Source organism: Podarcis erhardii (genome assembly GCF_964252035.2).
Source record: "Podarcis erhardii genome assembly, chromosome: 4".
Classification (NCBI taxonomy): domain Eukaryota; kingdom Metazoa; phylum Chordata; class Lepidosauria; order Squamata; family Lacertidae; genus Podarcis; species Podarcis erhardii.
In genome coordinates this window covers 79,531,460-79,549,225 of record NC_138508.1, presented here as the reverse complement: position 1 = coordinate 79,549,225, position 17,766 = coordinate 79,531,460, and the positions used below count along the sequence as shown (strand labels likewise).

Sequence of the window (17,766 nt, the reverse complement as noted above, 5' to 3'; positions counted from 1 at the left end):
CATTTCTTCTATTCTGTTTTTGCTAGCAAAAAGGATACAAGGATTCCCTTGATGCAGCTTCTCCAGTAGCCAAAAAGAAGATAGCAAGCTGTCTATTGGCACAACAAGCAACTAAATTGCATCTTGCTCTTGGAGGTCAGGACTGAGATCACCGCTGGGTTAGCCAAAAGGAAGTTCAAGTTATAATACTAGAATGAATTGACTTGGGGAATAAATCGATTCTTCTCATTTTGAGAGCTATCAGGCTATTAACTGTTGCATATGTACCAACAAAGTGACACCAAAAAAATGAGAAAGGGAGAGAAAGTTGTTAGGAGGAAATTGCATTCATAAATGTTTCACAGATTACCTTTAATTAAGTTGTTCTGTGAATTATAATCACAGCGTCCCCAGCTGAACGGAGTCGTGGAATGCCCTACTTAGATGAAAATCTCTTGTCAACAACTGAACTGTTTCTTCTTAAAGAATGCACCACACACAATTATATTTGGTGTTCAAATAAGCACTGCACAGTTAATCCTGGGCCATCACATTTCCCCTCTGGCAGTGTTTAGTTATCAGCTAGAACAGGAGGACTGAATTGCTATCTCATTGGGGTTTCATAGAGAGCTGGTGCCGATATTATTTTTCAGAGTTTACCCGTGTAAATAAGCACTTGGTTCACATAGTCTACTTATACAAACAGTGTATCATTAGAAAAATAGACCACTGCAGCAGTTTTGTGTGGGCGAAAGCTGCTTGCTGAACATTATCTGCTTACAAAAGCAGCTGCCGCAATCTTCCATGAGCCCCTTTGATGTCACATGAGTCGATCACTACCCCTAGTGAGTCAGCACAGATGTTATTCTGAGTTGCTTAGTTAGCACAAATAACATCTGCATTGACTCACTCAGGGGGCTCACATGTTGCATTCAATGAGTGTATAATCTACGTATTTGTGTACCCAACTACTGTAGCTTGTATACTCCTACAGCTATTCATGTGTATTCTTCAGTGAATGTACAATCGGTGCACTGCCTGTGCACACAACAGTTGAACTCTACAAAATAACGAGTGTACACTCTTCCACACAACACCTGGAGGTGCATAGATACAGCTTGTAGATGTGTTCAGTGTAGTGTGCGAACAACAACAGTTTTAAAAATGGAGGAAAGTCAATGGCACCCACAGATCCATGGAGGACGTCAAATTGTAGATATATGAATTGAAATGGAAGTAATTTTTATGTTATACAATGGTAGAGTATCTATCATATTAACTTGGTAGCTGGTTATTGACCCAAGACAGATAGATGTTTGGAGAAAATGAGAGTTCACATTGGTGAACAAGCTTCTTCATCAGTAGTCCCATTTAATTTTTTTTAAAAAAACCATTTGATTTGCAAATTTTAATTTAGAGACTATCAAAGTGAATTTTGAGAAATTATCTGAAGAATTTTGTTAATTTTATAGGGGTTGGGTTGGGTTAATTTTATAGGGGTTGGGTTGGGTTAATTTTATAGGGGTTGGGTTGGGTTGCAAACATTTTAAGCAGTGTTGAATATGCCCCATGTTCAGTAATTTCTCAATACGTTGTGAAAATATCCATAACAAGGGATTAATTTGTGTCAAGTTATAGACAAAATAGTTATAATTGGGACTACACTGAATACTCTCCAGTTTTGATTTTCAGGTCAAAAATAGTGAATTAGAAGGAGAACTATTTCCTGGGTAAATAAGGAAGAGCCATCTCATAGCCTTTCCTTTGAAAACATTCTTCCCCACATTCTCTATATTTGTAACATAAAGTGTACCTTGCATTAGGATTGTTTTTCACCTATGCAATGTCATTCCAAGGAGAGCTAATGTTCCTAATTGTCTTATCACTTGCTTAATGTCGTCAAAATGGATTATTATTATGCAGTACAGAATCTCCTAACAGCAGCAAGAATGCTGGTTGTTAACAAATGGTGTTAAGGAATTGGTGTTCACTTGAATAGTTGCATAAAATGTTGCTGACAGTGCGAATAAGGGAGCATAGGAAATATTCACAATATCCCGAAAGGTCACAGTCTTCCTCTGTTAGCATTTCAAATTTCTACTTTATATATTTTGAAAAGCTTGTTGTTCACTGTCCATTTGGAACATCCTTAAGGTATCATTCCACATTTTGCATGATGGTTTCCGAGATCAGGGATCAGGTTTTCATCTATTTTTGGATACAGATGGTGGACTGAACCTTTCAAATACGTACTGATTTTAACTGCTAATTTGAAAACTGTGCTGAATTTTAATTTTTTTTAGCATTTAAGGATTCCCAAGCAATGCTGGGGATACTGAGTATGAGGCTGGCAGTAAGCTATACTGTGAATAAAAACATATGAATTAAGTTTTCTGATCAATAATTGTTCATAATGCTTTAATGATGATATAGCTGCAATACAGCTGTACGGTGTGTGCAGCATTGTCAAAGTGGAGCAGTTGTAACTGATACTTCCTTCAGTGGGACACACTTAAGCGTGGTCCTGATAAAAAATGAGTCAAAGGTGCCTAAGTGGTTGTAGCACAAGCTTACAGTTTAAATGAATTGTTGTGGGAAATGTTCCTGTAATCGTAAATGTGCAAATGACTGTACAAATGAGGCATAATTTGGAGTGTTCTAAAAGGTCACAGCTTCAATTTATTAACATTTCAAAATTGTGCCCTTTCTAGAGATATACATATATGATTTTTGTGTGTGGAGGGGGGTTCATATAACAAATGCTTATAAATCATAGAATCGTGGTGTGAGAACCAACTAAGTCATGCACAGAGGAAGCCCTTGAAATCAATTGACTAAAGATACTAACAACCATTGGTTTCAGTGGGTCTATTTTCTAAGTATGGCTGTTTTCCATGGAGCTCTAGTGCAATCCTTTGCTGATGCAGAACACCCGGAGCTAGAGCATCTTCAACCCATGGCTGTCCAGCCTCTGAATAAGACCTCCACGGTAAGAGTCTATCACCTCCCTAGATTGTTGGATCCATTGTCAAACTGCCCTGATCATCACAAAGTTTCATCTAACCTCCAAGGAAAAAATACCTTCGTGTGACTTAAGTTCTACCTCTGCCATCTGGTTCAGCAGTGAACTAGTCCCTGCTTTTTTCTGTGACAGCACTTTGAGCATTTGAAGAGTACTATTCCCCCTGAGATTTCCCTTCTTGAGGGTAAACATACCCACATCAATTGTCCTTTCCCCACATGACTTATCTTCCAGACTGCCACCTTCATTGCCCTAACTAATCCAGAATGCAGCAGCTAGGCTGGTGACTGAGGGCGGCCGCCGAGACCATAAAACACTGGTCCTGAAAGACCTACATTGGCTCTCAGTACGTTTCCGAGCACAATTCACAGTGTTGGTGCTGATCTTTAAAGCCCTGAATGGCCTCGGCCCAGTATACATGAAGGTGCGTCTCCACCCCCATCATTCAGCTCCGAGGGCCTTCTGGCAGTTCCCTCACTGTGAGAAGTGAGGTTACAGGGAACCAGGCAGAGGGCCTTCTTGGTAGTGGCACCCACCCTGTGGAACGCCCTCCCATCAGATGTCAAGGAAATAAACTACTATCTGACTTTTAGAAGACATCTGAAGACACCCCTTTTAGAGAAGTTTTTGATGTTTGATGTTTTATAGTGTTTTTAATATTCTGTTGGGAGCTGCCCAGAGTGGCTAGGGAAACCAAGCCAGATGGGCGGTGTAAAAATAACAAATTATTATTATTATTACTCAAATATTTTATTAGGGGGGGGGCGAAGGGACCTCAGCCCCACAGAGTTGCCTCTTAAGTCCTGGTTCTGTGTCTTTATTTTGTTTTGTGCAGGGCCTAGTTTATGTGGGCACTGTTGAAATAAAGAATGTATAAAATACTTTAAAAAACGAATATCTAATGTCTAGGTTCCATCGTGACCCAATTAGATACTACCTCAAGCTTTACAGCTGTTCCAACATAGGAAATAAATCACCATCTGTCAGTGTGGAGCATTTGAGTGAATTAAAGTCTTAAGGCCCAATCTGACAAGCCCCGCAACACACATCTAGTTCTTAATTAACACAAGTGGGTGCACAGGTTCCATACCAGCAGCAACCAGGAAGCTTTTTCATAAGTGACTCCAACAGACTCCACCGTGCTTTGTGTGTCAAGTACAAATGCTGCTAATGTTGGAAAACGTAATTGAATTACAGCCCAGCCTGAATTTTTACACATGCTTTCGGAACAAAGATGATTTATTCCCCGTGTGTGTGAAAACAGCTTTACCTATGTGCAAGGGGCTAGGTGATGGCATAAAAATGCAGCCGCAAGAAACTGTTATGGCTCTGAACAACATCTCACGACATGGGAGCAAAAAAAAAATTATTTAAAAAAATCAGACATCTCTCTGGACTTTGGTGAACCTTTATTCTGAAAGCTCTCTTCCTGCTTAATAACTTTCTCCACTTTTTCCGAGATTGCTGTTGTCAGCAATATCGCCACATTTCTGAAAGAATAGGAAGCAAGGCGAAGCTAGTGAGATGACTAGTAATTTATCTGTGGCCCTGCTATAACATGGCAGTTCTTACCCAGGTCATTGCTTTATTTCACTTGTGGGAATTTAGCTAGGCACAGTTCCTGCAAATTGAACTGGTAAGGTGTCCATTAAATATTCTTCTTTGCATAAGGAATCTATTACTGATTCAAAAACCAAAAATTTTCTTTGCTTGAGCTGCTGTAGAGCCCTGAGCATGTTTACTCGGGAGTAAGTCTCATTGACCGCAACAGGACCCTTACTCCCAGGCAAGTGGGCATATGATGGTAGACTACATGTTTAGTTTATGCCAATGACATTTAGGTGCTAGACAGAGAACAAAGAAATGAAAGAGTCCACTCAAAATGCTGACATTCTAATTTTGATAGACAAGATTAGGAAGGACTAAGGTTGCAGGTCACAGTAATAAGAAAATGTTTTCTCGAGGCTTATTTTCCCCACTGGCTCAACTTTCCCTTCCCACCTGCTGTGGGGGAAAAATGTCGGTTTTCTTTATTGCAGAAGGCAGGAGTGAAGAATTAGCACTGGAAGAACAAAGCTGGCCCTACCATTAGACATTCTGGTATTGACTATGTTTTCCTTAGACACTTATGAAAGCATGATTTAGGAGATGAGATTCCTGCTGGTGAATGGGAAGAAATCTATCATTTTGCATCATTTAAAACAATCTTCCCCAGAGCAGCTTCCAGAAAGTTTTCCATCTCTGGTATAACGACCCCATGCCTGGTGTGTAAAATTACTACTATATCTGTTGATAATAAGTATTGGTGAACGTGCAGTTCGGTGTGGGATCCTGTTTCCATCTATGGTGGTTATCTCCTAAAGTTTATTCTTTTTGAGTAAAGATTTTCAGAGAAAGTGGGTAATTATAAGTCAAGAGATTGCCCCTGCTCCTAAATTATCTCTGCTAACAGTTTATTCTGATTTAACACGGTCACAAATGGAGAAGGATTTAATTTCATTTTTACGAACAGCCGCAAAATTGATTATTGCTAAAAAGTTGGAGCTCTATGGATGTGGATTTGATGAAAGACTGGCATGAGCAAGTGTGGCATCTTGCCCTCTTCGAGAAACTGACATGGCAATTAAGGGACAGAAGGATTCAACATATGTCTGTAAAATTTTATGGAACAGCTTGTTTTCATACAACATGCAGCTGTTCTGGAACACGGATTTCACCCTGCTTTGACTCATAGCCATCTCTGGAAGGCTTCTTTTGGTTGACAGCCCATAATTTGTGATATATTTCTGGAACAATCTTGACCTCTCTCTCCTCAGTTCTTAGTAATTTTCTTATTGTTCATTGCTGTTGTCATTGGTTTAAAAAAACCAATACATTTTTTTAAAGGCGTGTTGAAGGAAGTTTTTCAGTAGGCACCAAAGAGGCAAGAGAAATCGTACCTGTCTATTATTTTTACTCTTATTGTCAATTAAATTTGTTAGTCGCTTTCTCTTGCCCAAGGCAACTCAAAGTGACTTTCAACCAAACAGTGGTTTGGGATTTCCTCCCATCAGCTATTATACAAAGGGTAGGTATCACACAACTAATGGTTCAATTTCTATTTTATGCAGTACACACCTCCTGATAAGATGGAAGCTGCAGGAGGCCCTCCCTTTCAGTAATTGATTAGATATATAAGGGATGAGATTATGTTTCAGGTGTCCTGGTCCCAAACCAGAACCAAAAGAGAAATCAGTTTCTCTCTGGTTTTCTCCCAATCTCAAATTCACTTCTCCACATTTTTGCAGCAACTTGCAAAGAAAAAAAAATAGTGCAAATTTCTCCTAACACACACATTTTTGCATGCAGTTTTGACTACTGAACAGTTTTGCAATCGATTTTCCCTGCTATAATGCATTCTTATATGTTATTTTTTTTACTAATGTGTTCAACTTTATGCATGCCTATCCTTAATATATGCATTTTTGTAAAAACTGGTTGGTTAGAGAACTGCATTGCAAAATACAGATGAGTGCAAATTTCAGAGAATAGCTGTGCTCATATTGTTTTGGAAAGTGTGGATTTGATGGAATCATTTTTAAATGCCAACTGAATCAAATTCCCTCCCTAATCCTACTTCCTGGCAGTGTTTTTTCCATCATCCTGGAAACACTTGTCCTCTCTCAGAGAACAGACAGATAAGCCTCCTTTTCTTCCATCCTGTTCCCTGATATTTCCCCTATTCTGTTTGCTCCAGACAAAAACATATCATCATTATACGCTTCAACAGTACACATGGACCCCTGTTCCCCCATGTATCTGTACATGTATCTGTACATACGTATCATAATGTATTTCCTGCTGAAACCTGTGCAATATCTTCCTGTTTAAAAATCTTGCCCTAGCTCCTGTGTCAATAGTCACCTTTCAGGTGTGATTCTGGGTTCAAACTTTGCTTTCACGCTTTCTACCTAATAACAATAACAATAGCAATAATAATAATCTCTACCTTATTATTATTATTACTATTAATATGCTGCCCATCTGACTGGGTTACCCCAGCCACTCTGGGCAGCTTCCAGCAAATTAAAACACAATAAAACATAAAACATAAAATTGAAGTATTATCTACCAGTGGTTTACATATGTGTATGTTAGTCCAGACCTACAGAAGTTAAAAAGAAGTTTAAAAAAAGGTCGAAATGAAAAGAGAAATGACAGAAAGAACAATAATGTACAGTTAGTGTCAAACTGTGGATTAAAAGAAGCTTTATCCAATTTTTCTGGGCTAGTTGATTCCAGTACATGGTAACTGAAGAACCTCCACAGAATTTTCTTCTAAATTAACAGACTATTTATTTCTGACTTGCCAAGGTGGGGGGAAAGTAGCAACTGTGCCTATAATTAGACCAGCTAGTGTTTTAAAGCTTTCAAACTAAAAGTTATTCAGTGCAGGCTGAATCAACGTGAATAGGGATTGCTTCCAGGAGAAGCTTTGAAGCATAAACTGAGAGGTGTCAATGATTCTTCTCCACTATGACAGGTCCTTTGTGTCTGGCTGGATTTGACTACTTTGAGCACTGGTCTGCCCACACACATCAGAATTCATTGTATGGGGGACAATTCTGTTGAACTGTGTAAATATGCAGGATATAATACTTCTTACATAAAATAAATAATGTAAAAATTAGGTGATACTCGGTAAATATGCATAATGGGAAAACTTCTGTACTCAAATATTACTTTAGTGGAATGAATTGTGGAAAACAAATAATTGACTGAAGAGTCAAAACACGACCATGACTCTCCTCTCAAAATTCTTTGGGTTTTCCTGTCATTTGAATGCAATACAACATTTGGTGTTGCAAGAACACAGATGGTTTTTGCTTTTTTCACTCTACAAATGGATCTCTTTTCCCCAACTATATACATGGTCTTTTTGTGTATTGAAATCAAGTTTCTTTCTTTGTTTTATTAGATGCCTGAAGTACAGACTCCCATTGCGAGTTACAAAACAATATATCAATTCAGTCCAATAAACAATAACAGTTAAACTCACTTCACCGTTAACTGGTATAAAACCGCTAATAACAGGGTGAGCAAACAACCAAACTTTCCCAAAAGCTTGGGTGAAAAGGTGCACTTTGTCATGCATTTGAAGTAAGTGGTGGCCTTGACTTGGTGGGGCAGCTAGGTCAGGTCGCATAGGCGGGACAGCCTAGGAGGTCAGGTTTTCTCCCCAGTCTCCTTCCTTGCAAATTGTCAGGGCTGGTTCAGAGGCGGGTCGGCACTCAAGATGCAGAGACGAGCAGCAGAGTTAGCTCTTTATTCAAGGAAACAGTATACAAGGCCTACAAACAGGACTGGCCCCTATCAAACAGTTGCCAGGACTGATTATCTGTGCCTCCTATTCCCCACTAAGTGTTCCCCTCAGCAGGATAACAACAACAACAACAACAACAACAACAACAACAACAACAACAATTTTATTATGTACCCTACCCATCTGTCTGGGACACAGGTGGCGCTGTGAGTTAAACCACAGAGCCTAGGACTTGCCGATCAGAAGGTCGGCGGTCTGAATCCCCGTGACGGGGTGAGCTCCCGTTGCTCGGTCCCTGCTCCTGCCCACCTAGCAGTTCGAAAGCACGTCAAAGTGAAGTAGATAAATAGGTACCACTCCGGCGGGAAGGTAAATGGCGTTTCTGTTCGCTGCTCTAGTTCGCCAGAAGCGGCTTAGTCATGCTGGCCACATGACCCGGAAGCTGTACGCCGGCTCCCTCGGCCAATAAAGCGAGATGAGTGCCGCAACCCCAGAGTCGTCTGTGACTGGACCTAATGGTCAGGGGTCCCTTTACCTTTACCTTTTACCCATCTGTCTGGGTTGCCCCAGCTACTCTGGGTGACTTCCTGTGACTTAAGTTCTAGCTCTTCCTCCTCTGGGACTTCTCTAGGGGATTCCCCAGCTGTGCCTCCCACCACTCCTTGTCATCTAGCCAGTCCCTGACACAAATACACATAAATGCAAACACCAAGGTAAAGTGTGCCTAAATGCATATATTGCTGTAAATAACATGCAAATAACATGGTACGAGTAAACAAAGCTGGTTTGTAAGATTACAGGTGTTGGTGAAAGGATTTTAAATAGCACAGGAATGCATATGGTTTATATGAAGAGACTAATATATTGGAATTATTAATATGTGGAGAGAATAGGCAAATGCTCTAAAATAGTGGACACTCTGTTTTGACATGAAGATGCTATGGCTGCGATAACTTTCTGTTCAGGATTCCAAGGATGCTCTGCTAGAAGCTTTCCAGCAACAGTATAGCCCAAGGTTTCATGCTAGCTAGAAATAGCACTTTTGATGGTGGCAACAATCATTTTTTGCAGCTCCCAGGAAGAAAAATCTGTGTGAATGTGTGTTGTGTAGTTGGCAGCAACATGAATCCACAACACCTTCTTTTCCAGTTTCCCCCCTCTCTATCTTATGATTCATCTTCTTATTCTACTAGGCAGTAAATAAGAAAAATAATGTTAGCACTGTGCAATCTATGTTGTGAAGATTTCTCTTCTACGTACAGTCAGGCTGAGAGGATGCCAGATAGCACTGGATTTTGATGTCCTTGGGCATGGAGATAAGATGCCGACATTTGACTGTATGATAAATCCTACTTGATCGCCTCTGACTTAGTGATTTGGCATACTATCTGCCACTACAAACCAGAACTACAAGTCAGCCTGCCTCTGTAAGATCACTTAGTTCATCTGGCGGAATTCTACTCATGGCACCACACCCAACAGAATACCATAGGGCGGTGATCCAAAAACAGGCATTCACTGCTATACACGTGAAGCAGCAACCATCAGTTGCTTCAGACAGCTTGTGATGATTCACCTTTTTCCCAGGCTCTCCCTGACCTATAACACTGGACTATGCTTTACAGGTCTGAATCCTCTGAATCTCACTTTTATATGCTCTTTTTTATTTTTTAATAATACATTTTTATTAGTTTTTTTACACAAAATTTAACATTTTTCATTGCACTTATAATCATTTCGTACATCTTGATTTCCCATTCTTGCGTCCATGATGTTCCTGTTGTACTCCTTTATCTGCTGCCATAACTACCATTTCTTTTCAATTATATTATAACTTAAATTACATTTATTTATTCTCCTTCCCTTGCCTATTATTCAGATCTTTCTCAGGATTTCATTTGACTATTTATTTTTTTCTCAGATAGTCCAAAAAGAAACTCCACTCTTCAACAAAGTTTTCATCTTTTTGATCTCTTTATTTTTGCTGCCAGCTTTTTCCATTTCTGCATAGTAAAATAAATTTAAAATCCATTCTTCTTTCATTGGGACTAAAATCCATCCCTTCTTTCCCCTTCTGCACATACAGGATTCTAGCTGCAGTAGTAGCTGAACCAACTTTCCCCCTTTATACACTCTGAAGTGTTTTCATATTGCTGCTTCATTGGATTTAGGCTATGTTTTTGCTTTACTATTTTAACAATATATTGTTTGTTTCCAGACTGTACGCTGCTTAGAGATTTTTTTTTGAAATATTAAGCAGTTTATGAATGCTTTTAGATAAATAAATAAACTCTGCACATCAAACCACGACTGCTATAAAGGTTAAAAGAACATACCTTATGGATAAGTCATTGTGAACAAGTCATTTACAATGGGCTTGCAAGCCAGCTGAAAGGTAAGTCTCTAGAGTTGCCTTTTACTGTGGGCACCATGATGGCTGTGCTGGTGCCAGACATGGTTGTACGCTGTTCAAATGAATTCAGTCGGAAGCGACTCACCAGGTGGGGCGGATTGGATATGCTAGCTTCCTGACAGGCAGGCTGCTGTTGCTTGCTGGGAGAGAGGGGGGAGCAAGGCAGTGAGGGGTGTGTGGAGACCTTGGCACTGTGCAACCACACCAGCAGACAGCCAAATTGGCTTGCCAGTGTGTTTGCACCACACCAACCTCCCCACGGGAATCTGTCTAACATCATAGTATTTATAGATTCTGCCATATACCACATCTTGTGCAAACACCTGATTATCGTCTTCTGAAGCAACTACTCTATTCCGAACTTTAAAATGGAAAGCGTAATGCTGGTGGTCAACAAAGGAGGTTTAAAGACTCTCTCATGGCAAATCTTTAAAAAGGTAGTATAAAGACTGACAACTGGGAAACACAGGCCTGCAAGTGCTCTGCAATCAGAGAACAGCCTTTACCAAAAGTGCCATGGGTTTTGAAGACGCTTGAACTCAGGACGCAAGGGAGAAAGGTGCTAAGAGGAAGGCACGCTTGGCAAATCCACACTGTGTACAATTCCTGCCCAGAAACCAATGTCCCCACTGTGGAAGGATGTATGGATCCAGAATTGGCCTCCACAGTCACTTACGGACTCACTGTTAAAACCGTGTTCATGGAAGACAATCTTACTCAGCTACAAGTGATCGCCAAAGAAGAAGAAGACATCTTTTCTCTGGGCTTTGAAAACATAGATAGATAGTACCCACTTTATTGTTCTGATTGCAAATTATTTTAACTGATTTAAAATAATTTCAGATTTTAGATTGCTGTTACCGACCCTGGAATAATAATAATCATCATCACCACCATCTCGTTTACATAGGATGTATAAGGAAATGTTGCATCCAAATCACAGTTTCACTTAGAAAACAACCCAGAATTCCAGTAAGTTCAGTCTGGAAACCTAGACCCACAGTTCAGCTGAACAGAAAGCAGCTACTCAGCTCTTAGTTGCAAATGGAACATAGGCAATTGAGTGAGAATACAGCAAGTATATTTTTAGTTCTGCTTTACAGAGTACATTTGCACTTTAAAGCAACATGCTTACTGATAGTAAGAATGCAGACAACTGTTCCCTTTATTTATTCATGAAGTTCCTACCGATTATGAATGTAGGGTCAACGTCTCCAGAAGACCTTCACTGACTGTCTGCAACTTCTGTGGAGAAACATACAACACAGAGCAGCTGCTTCTGTCCACCCTGACCTGCCAAGTGAACCCTCAGGCGCAAGATTGGTCATAGCAGCTGAGTGGAGAAATAAAGTTCTGCTGGAATAAGCCAAAACAACACTCCCCACGCCCCTACAAAGTGCTCTTAAGTCTTACAAGCTAGTGTCATAATTTTAGCTCCCCTCAAGAAGAGCAGACCTATGAAAACCACTCACAAACTGATGAGGAAGTATGGTTGTGCCCAGTCCTTTGCCAATTATTAGTATCAGTATTAGCATTACTCTGTTTGTATCCTGTCTGAAATATACTCGGAGTCGAGAGTGGATTTCATGCTCTTAATTCAGCTCATAGTGGTGAGGAGGAATGGAAGTTCCCCCAGAATATCTGCTTTTTATACATTATTTACACAATGGGCCCCACGTGATTGGCTAATTCCGGGATTCTCCTGTGGGCCAATCAGGTTGCGGATTCACTTCCACCTGGAGCTGGATTGGGTGGCTCCTGTGGACCAATCAGACTGCTGCATTCTGGGTCCTATTGTTCTAGAACCAATCAGACTGCTGCATTCTGAATCCTATTGTTCTAGGTTATAACTACATTTATAGTTTTCGTTATAACTAAAAACATCCTAAAACAGGTTAAAAACATTATCTCAGGGTTGTCAGGAGCAGCAGCTGTTGTTGTTGTTGTTTTACCCCACCCATCTGGTTGGGTTTTCCCAGCCACTCTAGGCAGCTTTCAGCACATATAAAAGCACAGTAAAACATCAAATATTAAAACCTTCCCAATACAGGGCTGCCTTCAGTTGTCTTCTAAGAGTTGTGTAGTTCTATATCTCTTTGACATCTGATGGGAAGGTGATCCACAGGGAGTGGGGGTGCCACTGCCGAGAAGGCCCTCTGCCTGGTTCCCTGTAACTTCACTTTCTGAAGTGAGGGAACTGCCAGAAGGCCCTCCATGCCGGATCTCAGTGTCCAGGCTGAGTGCTGGGGGTATCTTTCAGCCACCAGATTCCTGAGTAAACATGAATGTTTTCAGACTCCACCTGAATGTGAATTATGAGGGAAACAGCCACACTTCACAAGGGAAGGCATTCAATAAATGTGGAACTGCCCCTGAAAAGACCCTGTCATGGTCAGTTCTCTGTGGCAGCACCATCAAGACCTCATCCGCCAATCATAGTGCAAGATCAGGAGTGGACTTTGTTAATCTTTGGTAATATGGCACCCTGAGCAAGGCCAACATTTGGCACCCCCAATTATGGATATTCTCAAATTTGTGCCAGCTCAGCTTGGTGTCCTATTGCCCACACAGCCCAAAATCTGATGCTGCCAAGATGGTTGATACTGAAGAAAGCGCTCTCATGGGTACCTGGGTCTCAAGCTGTTTAATAACAACAGCAATTTATATGCCACCCATCTGATTGGGTTGCCCCAGCCATTCAGGCCTTCATACTAACACTTGATTTGGACCTGGCAGATCACTAGCAGCCAGCCCAGCACTTTTAGGGCATGTTCTCCTTACCAGATTGGACAATGAGTGAAGCAGCCATATGCATATACCATTCAATTATACATGCAGAATGAGAGCCTATGAATACAGAATGTGAGGGAGAGCTGGTATATGCATAGAGTCACTTCCGGTGCAAGCAGTAAAGGCTGCAGGGCTAGTGCATTTCTGCTGTGAAGTGGAGCACATACCTGACAATTGCCCCGGGGGGAAAATGGGATATCCCATATTTCCCACGTGAGGTCTTGAAGGCCATTTTGGGTGCTGCAATCTTGCTCGCTCTCAGGCTGCCCTCTAGCCCTGAAAGTGTGCTTTTGGGAGAGCTAGAGTGTAGCGTGGGTCATATGGCATGCCTGAGAAGCAGTGGCGTAGCATGGGGGGTGCCAGGGGGGCCGGCCGCACCGAGCGCAACATGGGCGGGGGGCGCGCTCACACTAGCAGCTCTCTGCCCCTACTAAAATCCACGGGTTAGGGAGCCCGCACTTGCTCGGCTTGGCGAGGAGGTCGCGGAAGGGGGAAAGCGAAGCCTTCTGCTGCGGGCAAAAAAAGGAGAGGAAGCCGGGCGGGCTGGCTGGCTGGTGGGGGTCTGGCTGCGCCTGCTGCTGCCGTTGCTGCTGCTGCCGGGCTTTGACAGCTTGGCGAAGCGGAGGGAGAGGAGCTTTATGGTAATTGCGGCTCTCTCTCCACTGGCCGCCTGGGTAGTGAGCCGAGCCAAGCAGGGAGTCTGGCGAGGGGGCGGGAAGAGACTTTCCCCCCTTTTTTCCACCTCGCCTGGTCAAAAAGGAGAGCGGAGTCTCCTCAGGGCGCCCTCAGGCAGGGCAGGGCAAGGCAAGCAGAGCGAGGAGGAGAGAGAGGGGAAGGGGGGGGGGAAGCAGCCAGGAAACGCTGCGGTGTGGAGGAGGAATCAATTAAGGAGAGAAAGCAAAAAGCCTTGGAGAAAGGGAAAAAAGGAAAGAAAAGAGGCAGCTCCGGGAGAGCGCGGGGGAAAGAGAAGCCTCACTGCTGCTGCTTGGGAGAGTAAATTACTGTACTTGCCTTGCCCTGGGTTAGGGGGCGCAAATTACTTGCCTTGCCCCGGGTGCTGATAACCCACGCTACGCCGCTGCTGAGAAGACACACATCCTGGTTTCAGATCCAAAAATCTTGGACTGTATGGGGGCACCGCTACACTTTCCTGGTCACAGGCATCCCATGAAAGGCGGGAGGAGGACAACTTGTCTAGTGTTGGCCCCAAACACATTATTAAGATTTACTTCCTCACAGTAGGCATGGGCGGTATTGCAGACTTAGCTCATGAAACAGACTGCAAAATTCGCAAGGGAATCCTTGACAACAATCTGATCTCTTGACCAGCTCTCAGTCAACATGACCTGTGGCTTCTTGTCTTGAAGCACAATCCCTGCTACATTTTATAGCACCTGTAGTTCAGACATCCTGAAACACATTCCTGTCATCTCTGGTTCCTCACCTGTTATTATTTCACAGGTGCATCAATGGGTGAAGAATTTAAATTCATCATTACTGAATTTGGTCATAATGGCTGCATCTGGTACTTAGGAGAGCATTAAGTTCCTACTTTAGACTCAGTGACGGCCATTTAACTGGTAGCATCTCTGCTATCCCTTCCCTTCTTTGGGAGCAGGGAAAGTTCTTCTGATGCAACTGCACCAAAGAGTAATTCTGGGGACTTTAGGAGCAAAGGCTGGGAGTTGACATTCTGAACATTCGAAATGATGATTCTTCGCTCACCCCTTTAAGCTACGAAAGCCGCAAGCAAATATTTAGAGATGTTCAGAGTTTGCTTACCGACTGGGAAATCTATCCTTTAATATGCCATTATATAGACTTGTCAGCAAGAAGTTGCTTATTTTTCTATTATGCTGCTGCAGGGCACTTTCTATTCCTATTTGCATAAGTCCAAATTGGGAAGTGTTCCAGTAAAGCCAGTGGAATTATCCCAGCTTTATAATCATGCAAATGAAGGGGTGGGGGAATCTGCCCCCAGTTTCCTCCGAAGGCACTTCTCTTTTGCTGTAAATCACTTGCAATCTGGGGCATAAAATCTTCTCTGCTGTTTTACATTAAAATCCAGGCATGCTTTGCCACACACTTAAATGTGTGTCACTGGATAGCATAAATTACAGGAAGGCCAGCTGAGGTGGCAAAGCATTCTGCTTTCCTCCAGGCGCAACCTGAGTTGAGTTACTTTATCCCAAACTGGAAGCGGCAATCCTAAGCACACTTACAAGGGAGTAAGTCCCTTTGAACTCACTAGGACTTACTTCTGAGTAACTATGCTTGGGATCACGCTACATGACTATAACTTTAGGTCTTGCAGCCATCACAATATGCAGGCTGGTTGGAATAGATTAGCAGGGGGTGTATGATTTTACAGGATGTGTGAATTTAATTTGCTGCAAGCGCGTGAAAGAAAAGAAGTCACTTTCATGTGGTGTGTATTTCCCCAAACAACTCTTCACTGCCTTGTCCTGATATAATGCACTCTATGCGGGGCTGCCGTTGAAGATGACTCAGACACTTCCGGCAATCCAAAATACAGTAGCAAGATTACTGGTTGGCTTTGCCTTTAGAACTCATATAACCCCTTTATAAAACAGGTGCATTGGCTGCCAGTTTGTTTCCAGCTTCAATTTAACATGTTCATGTTTAAACCCCAAATACAGGGACGCTGTGGTCTAAACAACTGAGTCTCTAGCCTTTGCCAATCAGAAGGTCAGCAGTTTGAATCGCCATGACAGGGTGAGCTCTGTCCCAGCTCCTGCCAACCTAGCAGTTCGAAAGCATGCCAGTGCAAGTAGATAAATAGGTACCGCTGTGGTGGGAAGGTAAACAGTGTTTCCGTGCGCTCTGGTTTCCGTCACAGTGTTCCGTTGCGCCAGAAGCGGTTTAGTCTTGCTGGCCACAGGACCCAGAAAGCTGTCTGTGGACAAACGCCAGCTCACTCGGCCTGAAAGCGAGATGAGCGCCGCAAGCCCATAGTCACCTTTGACTGGCCTTAACCGTCCAGGGGTCCTTTACCTTTTACCTTTTTACCTTACACCCCAAATACAACTTAGGCCCCAAATATCTGAAAGATCACCTCCTTCCCTACAGATTCTCCCGAGTGCAAAGTTCAGCAGAAAGGGCCCTCTTGGTAGCTCCACAGCCCTCAGAAGCTCAAGTGATTACAGCCCAGGAGAGGTCATTCTCTGTGGCAGCTCCAAGGCTGTGGAACTGTCTTCCCACAGAGGTGTGTCTGGCTTCTTAACTATACAGGAATCAGCAAAGGCTGGGATGCAGCTCTTTACACAGACCATCTACACCTGAGGTGTGCGTTTTCAGGGCCCACCCTGTTCCTGTAACTGTTTTTAAGTCTGAATTTTAAATTGCTGTAACCCACACTAGGACCTGCATGTCAAGCGGAAATAATAATAATAATAATAATAATAATAATAATAATAATAATACCATCTATAGGTTCCTTATAGTGATACAGGAACAGTGGTAATTTCTATATGTTATACAGTGGTACCCCGGGTTACAGACCCTTCAGATTACATACGCTTCAGGTTACAGACTCCACTAACCCAGAAATATTACCTCGGGTTAAGAACTTTGCTTCAGGATAAGAACAGAAATCATGTGGTGGCGGCGCAGCGGCAGTGGGAGGCCCCATTAGCTAAAGTGGTGCTTCAGGTTAAGAACAGTTTCAGGTTAAGAACGGACCTCCAGAACGAATTAAGTTCTTAACCAGAGGTACTACTGTATACTGATATTTCTATATGGTATGTGCTGTTATATATTGGTACTTATATGGTGCTTTACCTAGGTGCCCAAAGTAGTAAATAAATGTGGTCTATGATCACTGCCTGCCCAGGAGTCTAAACAAGTAATGCATAGCTGCCAAGCGTAGAATTTCAAAAAAGAAAAATGTGCAATTTGATCCTAAGCATGCTTACTCAGAGATAAGGCTCTCCAATTTCAAAGCAATAATAATAATAATAATAATAATAATAATAATAATAATAATAATAATAATATATTATTTATACCCCGCCCATCTGGCTGAGTTTCCCCAGCCGCTCTGGGCGGCTCCCAATTGAGTGTTAAAAACAATACAGCATTAAATATTAAAAACTTGAGGCTGCCTTCAGATGTCTTTTAAAAATAGGATAGCTGCTTATTTCCTTGACATCTGATGGGAGGGCATTCCACAGGGCGGGTGCCACTACTGAGAAGTCTGGTTCTGTCTGTCTGGTTCCCTGTAACCTCACTTCTCGCAGT

General features: G+C 42.2%; 1 protein-coding gene and 1 long non-coding RNA gene across 2 annotated transcripts in view; one reads left to right on the top strand and one right to left on the bottom strand.

Annotated features, from left to right (window-relative positions):
- LOC309340277 overlaps positions 1-164 on the top strand; it is a 28,086-nt gene extending 27,922 nt beyond the window's left edge. Inside the window, exon 4 of the long non-coding RNA XR_014155919.1 lies at positions 27-164. This is a non-coding gene — a long non-coding RNA (uncharacterized lncRNA). The remainder of the gene's footprint in view (positions 1-26) is intronic.
- The window catches only part of SLC5A7 (solute carrier family 5 member 7), a 456,597-nt gene that overhangs the window by 190,067 nt on the left and 248,764 nt on the right, over positions 1-17,766 (bottom strand). The window lies entirely within an intron of this gene.